Here is a 7,886-nt window from a genome sequence, read left to right on the forward strand (position 1 = left end):
GATTTAGGCTATCCCTTTATGGGGAAAACCCCTCAGAGGAAATTATTGCCAGGACGGCGACAGAGGTACAAGAATTTATCCTGAGACAACAGCCCCAGAACACAACTCTGCAAGAAATGTACCACAAGAAGGTAAGCCTAAGATACCATACCAGGCTTTTAAAACGTATGTGGAGGCAGCGGAAGATATAGACGCTTTGCGGCAAGATTTTGAGAGACTGTGTGCACTGCATAAAATTAGCGCAGAGGACTGGGTACCTATTTTGGCCGGAAAGTTAACTGGGAGGGCAGCAGAGGCATATCGGACTGTACCTAATGAGGAAATACGGAATTACAACAAAGTAAAAGAGATTATACTTGCCAGGTATGCTATAACACCAGAAGCATACCGGCGGAGATTCCGGGATTTAAAGAAGGTGGAGAAAGACTCACACGCAGAGTGGGCATGCAGATTACAGAGGGTGGGTGCAAGCTAGCGGGGCACGGTCTATGGAGGACGTAATCCAGATGATGCTGATGGAGCAGTTCTATGAGGGAGTAACCAGTGATGTCCAGGAATGGGTAAGGGACAGAAACCCTCCCTCACCGAAGCTGCCAGGAAGGCAGATGAGTATCTGGATGCACGCAGGCAACAAAAACCTGCAGCTCCAAAAGCCACTTTTAAAACCTTTGGGGGAACCACCTACACCCCAGCCCCACCGAGACAACTACCACCACCACCACCACCCGCTGCACAGCCACGGTTCCGCCAGCCCACTTCTGGCCCCTGTCATCACTGCCAGAAATGGGGACATTATAAAAGGGAATGCCCACAGCTGCGGGACCGTTCTACCTGGATCCGTCCAGGCCCACCACCACCAAGGGCAGCCTCAGCCCACCACTACCAGGATATAGTGGCCACCCCATATGGTTCAGCAGTTCCCATTACCATCGTGGAGCAGTACTGCACGAGGCGGATCCTGTCCAGGCCAATGTTGATAATCTACAACATCACAGGCAGACCGTATACCTTAATGGTAAAGCAGTCCGAGGACTACGGGACTCGGGAGCCACTATCACCCTGGTACAGAGCCACCTAGTTTCGGATCAGGCAAAGCTAAGCAAAACTGTGGCCGTCCGGGTAGCCGGGGGAGCAGTGTACCGGCTACCTACAGCAAGGGTACATTTACATTGGGGAGCGGGGACAGGGCACGTGGAGGTGGGGTTGATGCCGCAGTTACTGGCGGAGGTTTTATTGGGGAACGATCTGGGGAGGCTCACTTCTGGTTTTGAGCTCCAGACGCCTACCACAGGAGAAGCCAACCCTGTGGTCACCCGACAACAGGCCCGCACCCAGGACTACAACACACTGCCGGAGGTCCAGGTAAGCGATCCTACCCCTCCCCTAGAATGTGTCCCCTGGGCCCCACCTAATGAATTTGCAGCTGAAGTAGCAACAGACCCTACGCTTCAAGTTTATAGGGACAAGGTTGTCACGGGCTCACCCGGGGGGAGGGAGAGAGATTTGTCTGGGATAAACAGCTTTTGTACAGGGAAACAGGCAAGCAGATTACGGGGTCAGACCCGATAGTGATGAGGCAGCTAGTGGTGCCGCAGCGGTACCGAGCTGAGTTACTCTGGATAGCGCATGATATTCCGCTATCCGGACATCTAGGGGTCAGTCGCACTAGGTACAGACTGACCCAAAGTTTCTTCTGGCCAGGGATTAGCCAGGAGGTACGCAGATATTGCACTACGTGCGATACCTGCCAGAGGGTAGGCAAACGGGGAGACCGAAGGAAGGCGAAACTCCACCCCTTACCCATAATTGAGGAACCCTTTAGCCGAATAGCGGTAGATTTGATAGGTCCCCTCCAGAAAGCTAGCCCGTCAGGAAAAAGGTATATTTTAACAGTAGTAGATTATGCCACCAGGTATCCAGAGGCAGTGGCTCTGACCAACATCCACGCTGAAACTGTTGCGGATGCCCTCATGCGGATATTCTCCCGGATGGGATTACCCAGGAGATTATCTCGGATCAGGGCACCCAATTTACTGCAGAGTTCACCTAACACCTCTGGAGGATCTGTGGCATTAAGCCTATTATCAGTGCCCCTTACCAACCCCAGATGAACAGGCTCTGCGAACGGTTCAATGGTACCTTGAAGCAGACGCTCCGAACCTGGGAGTAGGAATGACTGGGTAGGAATGACTGGGAGCCATTCCTGCCGCATCTCCTGTTCGCATACAGGGAGGTGCCGCAGGAATCCACGGGGTTCTCCCCGTTTGAACTGCTGTTTGGGAGGAGGGTCAGAGGTCCCTTAGATCTTATTAGAGAGCATTGGGAGGGAGACCGGAGCGCAGATGGCACTCCCATCATACCATATGTGCTGGCCTTTCGAGACCACCTGGAAGCATTGACTAAGACGGTAAGGGAATACCTTCAGGCGGCCCAGAACCGCCAGCGCACGTGGTATGATCGGGGAGCCAGGGACCGTAGCTTTCAGGTCGGGCAGAGGGTACTGATTTTAAAACCTGTCTGACATGATAAGTTACAGGCCGCCTGGCAGGGACCACATAGGGTGGTGGAACAGAGATGTGACACCACCTATATCATAGGCCCCTGCACAGGGACTGGAGGGCGATGCATGCTCCATGTGAACATGATGAAGCCCTACCAGGAGCGCGCCGAGGAGGTAACCGCCATATGTGCACCCAACACTGAGGAGTTTGACAGCTTACCCCTTCCCGATTTGCTGGGGGATGGGCAGTTGTCTGGAGATTTAGGGGAGGTTGCACTGGGAGATCGGCTGAGCCCCCAGGAGCGGATCGAGGTACAGCGATTATTAGAGGAGAAACGAGACACGTTCTCCAATGTACCTGAATACACTCCTCTGGCAACTCACCGGGTCGAGACCCCAGGGCAACTACCCATGCACCAGACCCCCTACTGCATCCCAGAAGCGGTGAGGGAAAACATGCGCAAGGAGATCGATGAGATGCTCCAACTGGGGGTGATTGAGCCCTCAGATAGCCCATGGGCCTCTCCGGTAGTCCTCGTACCGAAGCGAGATGGTACGACTCGCTTCTGCGTGGACTATAGGAGATTAAATGAGAAAACTGTGTCAGACGCCTATCCTATGCCCCGGATAGACGAGTTACTGGACAGAATGGCCAGGGGCTAATACCTCACCACTATTGACTTATGTAATGGATATTGGCAAATTCCCCTGGCCCCAGACGCCATCCCGAAGTCGGCCTTTGTCACCCCATTTGGCTTGTATCAGTTTAAGGTCATGCCATTTGGGATGAAAAACGCCCCAGCTACCTTCCAGAGGATGGTGGATCGACTTCTGGATGGATTCCAGGACTATACCTGTGCCTACCTGGACGATATTGCTATTTTTAGCAATACGTGGCAGGAACACTTAGCCCATATAGGAGCTGTACTGGACAGGATAAGGGAAGCTGGTTTGACCCTGAAGTCAGCCAAGTGTAGTATAGGAATGGCTGAGGTGCAGTACCTGGGACATAGAGTGGGGTGCGGCAAACAGAAGCCCGAACCCGCCAAAGTAGAGGCCGTAGCCCAGTGGCCCACCCCTAGGACTAAGACCCAGGTTTTAGCGTTTCTAGGGACAGCGGGGTATTACAGGAAGTTTGTTCCCAATTATAGCGCCCTGGCCAAACCCCTCACTGACCTGACCCGTAAGAACCTTCCCCGCCAAGTAAACTGGACCCCGGAGTGTGAGCAGGCATTCCAACACCTGAAAAATGCACTGATAAATGCCCCTGTCTTGGCAGCTCCCAATCCAACTAAACGATTTCTTGTTCACACAGACGCTTCTATGTTTGGATTGGGGGCAGTACTGAGCCAAGTCGGGGCCGATGGCGGAGAACATCCTGTGGCTTACATCAGTCGCAAACTGTTACCTCGAGAAGTAAGCTACGCCGCCATCGAAAAGGAATGCCTGGCTGTGGTGTGGGCCCTAAATAAACTGCAGCCTGTTACGATTGCCTCCGGGCTAGCAGGAGGTTTGATCGTTTAGATGTCCTGGTTCCCGAACACAAAGAGTCGAACGGAGCTGCAATCGGTAGAGACCTGTAAGTGTAGAATCTCCCCCTAGCTATAGCCCAGCTAGGATACCCTTTCCCCACAAAACGAGTCAAGGCTGCGAATTGAGGGTCAAAATAAGAACTGGCTTTACTGACACAGTACAGTGGTATTTATGCAAACATTCTCGGTCCAGGGACAACCCCCTTGGACCGAGTGGCATGCCGGGACAAAATATACGTTCAGCCAATAACAACATACTGTATCCTTTGAAATAAGTCCCCGCCCTTCTTGGGGATAATGACTCCAACGGCTGGAAGGCCTCGATTATCCCCAAGGGCCCAACGTCCCACGTGGAATAACCATAAAAGAAAACAGTATAAAATACACAATTATAATATTTCAATGGGAATCCCTCACATTCCACCCATCATTAGGTAGCTCGGTTCAGGGCGCATCATCCAGGCGAATAGCGCTCCGACCTCACGAATGGCCCATTCAGTCTCTGGCATACAAAGTCTTTCGTATGGTTTTAGTCCCGAACACGAGGTGGCGGCCATGTTTTAAGCGCTGACAATAGGCAGCGGCACCTCGGTGTAAGTTTATGGAGCTCTCTACGGCCAGACGGATATACGAACCCCCGCTCTCGGTCTGGAAGGCATTGCCATTCGGGGAACGAATCGGGGCCCACCCGGGAGGGTACCTAGCCTGTGGTTAACCACAACATTCCATCCTAATTACCTTGTGGTTAACCGCAAACCGCAACTCCCTGGGTGGTCAGCCGTTCGGTACTTCCAGGGGTGACCGGGGTTAAGTGGCGGCACACGCCGAGAACTGGGGGGTCCGTCGTTCGTTTGTTGATCTTCGGTGTTACTCCTTTCAGGTAGTTAGTAGTTTTCTAGCTAAAGGGTCGGTTGTAGCAGCGAGGAAACAGTAATAATGGAACAGTGTATAACAGTAATGTAACAGTGCTCCCTCCTTGTGGAACACTCTGGCAGACACCGTCTGACCCCTTTTCGGGGTAGACTAAGGCTGTCCAGATTTCTGGTTAGGCTGGGCTGATATCAGTTTGCCTGGACAATCCATCGGCATTGCCATTCTGTTTCCCGGGTCGATAAGTGATGGTAAAATTAAACGGTTGTAGGGCCAGACTCCACCGTAATAGTCGGCCATTATCTCCAGAGACCCGGCTTAGCCATACCAAGGGGTTGTGATCCATAACCAGAGTGAACTCTTGTCCGTACAGATAAGGAGTCAGTTTCTTTAGGGCCCACACCAGTGCCAAGCACTCCTTTTCCACGGCTGCATAGCTAACTTCGCGTGGCAGGAGCTTACGACTGATGTAGGCAATAGGGTGCTCCCCTCCGTCTTCGCCTACTTGGCTGAGGACAGCTCCCAGCCTGAACATGGAAGCGTCTGTGTGAACGATAAAACGTTTGTTAGGGGCTGGGGCAGCCAACACGGGAGCATTCACAAGAGCAGTTTTTAACGTCTGAAACGCTGTTTCACAGTGGGGAGACCACAGGACCTGTCGAGGAAGGTTTTTCTTGGTTAAGTCTGTCAGGGGTTTGGCAATGGCACTATAGTCGGGCACGAACCTCCGGTAATATCCTGTGGTACCTAAAAAGGCTAGTACTTGTGTCTTACTGGTGGGGGTGGGCCAATTGGTGACTGCCTCTATCTTAGCAGGCTCTGGTCGTTGTTTCCCGCACCCCACTCTATGACCTAGGTACTGCACTTCAGCCATTCCAAAATGACATTTCTCAGGTTTCAGAGTCAGGCCTGCGGCCCGAATCTGATCTAAGATCATCCCTACGTGGGCTAGGTGTTCCTCCCAGGACGCACTATGGATCGCTATGTCGTCCAGGTATGCACAGGCAAAACCCTGGAAGCCATCAAGGAGTCTATCTACTAAGCGCTGGAATGTGGCTGGGGCATTTTTCATCCCAAATGGCATAACCTTGAAGTGATATAAGCCAAACGGGGTGACGAATGCCGACTTAGGGATAGCTTCCCTGGCCAGGGGGATTTGCCAGTAACCCTTACATAGGTCAATGGTGGTTAGGTAGTTTCCCCTGGCTATGCGATCCAGCAGCTCGTCTACCCTGGGCATGGGGTAGGCGTCTGTCACGGTTTTATCATTAAGTTTCTGGTAGTACCGTCCTTTTTGGGTACTAGTACTACCGGGGATGCCCAGGGGCTATCGGAGGACTCAATGACCCCTAGTTTCAGCATTTCCGTCATTTCTTGTTTCATCCCTGCTCTGACCGCTTCGGGGATGCGGTAGGGGGCCTGCCTCAAGGGCTGCTGTCCGGGGGTATCTACCTGGTGGGTAGCTAAATTGGTGTATCCTGGCTTCTGGGAAAACATTGCCTGTTTCTCTCTGAGCAATTTCTGTAATTGCTCCCTCTCTACTGGGTTAAGCCGTTCGCCTATCTGTACTTGGCCCACTATATCGGCCGGGTTATCTTGGGTGAGCAAGTCGGGAATGGGCAGGTTATCGGGGTCTTCGGCTGCGGGGCTACAGATGGCCAATACATCTTCGGGGCGTTGGAGATATACTTTTAACATGTTAACATGGAACAATTTCCTTAGGCTCGGATCGTGACAGCTGGCAATCACATATGTGGTGTCTCCTCTCTTCTCCACTATTTGGTACGGGCCCTGCCAGGCTGCCTGTAATTTGTCGGCTTTAACGGGTTTGAGGACCATTACTTTTTGTCCTATCTCAAAGCTTCTTTTCCTCGCTCCCCTATCATACCAGACCTTCTGTCGCTTCTGGGCCGCCTGGAGGTTAGCCCGGACCGACCTGGCTAATTGCTCCATGCGGTCCCTAAGCGTTCTCCGTCTCTCCCTCCCAATGCTCTAGGATCAGGTCTAGGGGGCCCCGGACCTTGAGTCCATACAGCAGTTCGAACGGAGAGAATCCGGTAGTTTCCTGAGGCACCTCCCGATAAGCGAATAGGAGGTGCGGTAGGGAACGTTCCCAGTCTCTATATTCCTGGGTGAAGGTTTTTAACATTTGTTTAAGGGTCCCATTAAACCTTTCGCATAGCCCATTGGTCTGGGGGTGGTATGGGGAACTGAGTAGGGATTTAATTTTGCAGACCTGCCACAGCTGTTGAGTTAGTTCAGCCGTGAATTGTGTGCCTCTGTCAGATAGGATTTCTTGGGGAAATCCTACACGAGAGAAGACCTGTACCAGTGCATTGGCTATGGTGTCCGCCTGGATATTGGACAGGGCCACAGCCTCCGGGTAGCGGGTAGCGTAATCCACAATAGTGAGAATATATTTCTTCCCGGAGGGACTGGGAGTTGTGAGGGGTCCTACTAGGTCAATGGCCACCCTACTGAACGGTTCTTCTATGAGGGGCATATTTACGAGGGTGGTCTCCTCTTTTGCCGACCCTCTGGCACACTTCGCATGTACTGCAATACGCGCGTACATCTGTATGCACCTCTGGCCAGAAGAAGGTATGGGTGATACGTTTGAGGTTCCGGGTTACTGCTAAATGTCCTGCTAGGGGAATATCGTGACCTACCCGGCGGATATCCCGTCTATATTTGTGAGGGATTACTAACTGCCTCCTATGGTTCCCTTTCTTTTCCGTCTGTCGGTACAGTCTGCCCTGTTCCCATACAATTATCTCTTGGTCGGATCCCCCTGTCCCTGAGTCGTCTCTCTCTCTGTATTTCTGGAGAGTGGGGTCGATTTTAGTTTCAGCCTCGAAGGCGGTAGGGGTATCCCAGGGTAATGGGGAAGGGAGGTTAGGTACAGTCTGGTTCTTTCTTACCTGAGTCTCCCGCACTGGTGAAGGGTCTCGAGTACTTCCGGCTTGGGACCGGGTGGTGACCGG

Source organism: Pelobates fuscus, chromosome 1, assembly GCF_036172605.1.
Source record: "Pelobates fuscus isolate aPelFus1 chromosome 1, aPelFus1.pri, whole genome shotgun sequence".
NCBI lineage: Eukaryota > Metazoa > Chordata > Amphibia > Anura > Pelobatidae > Pelobates > Pelobates fuscus.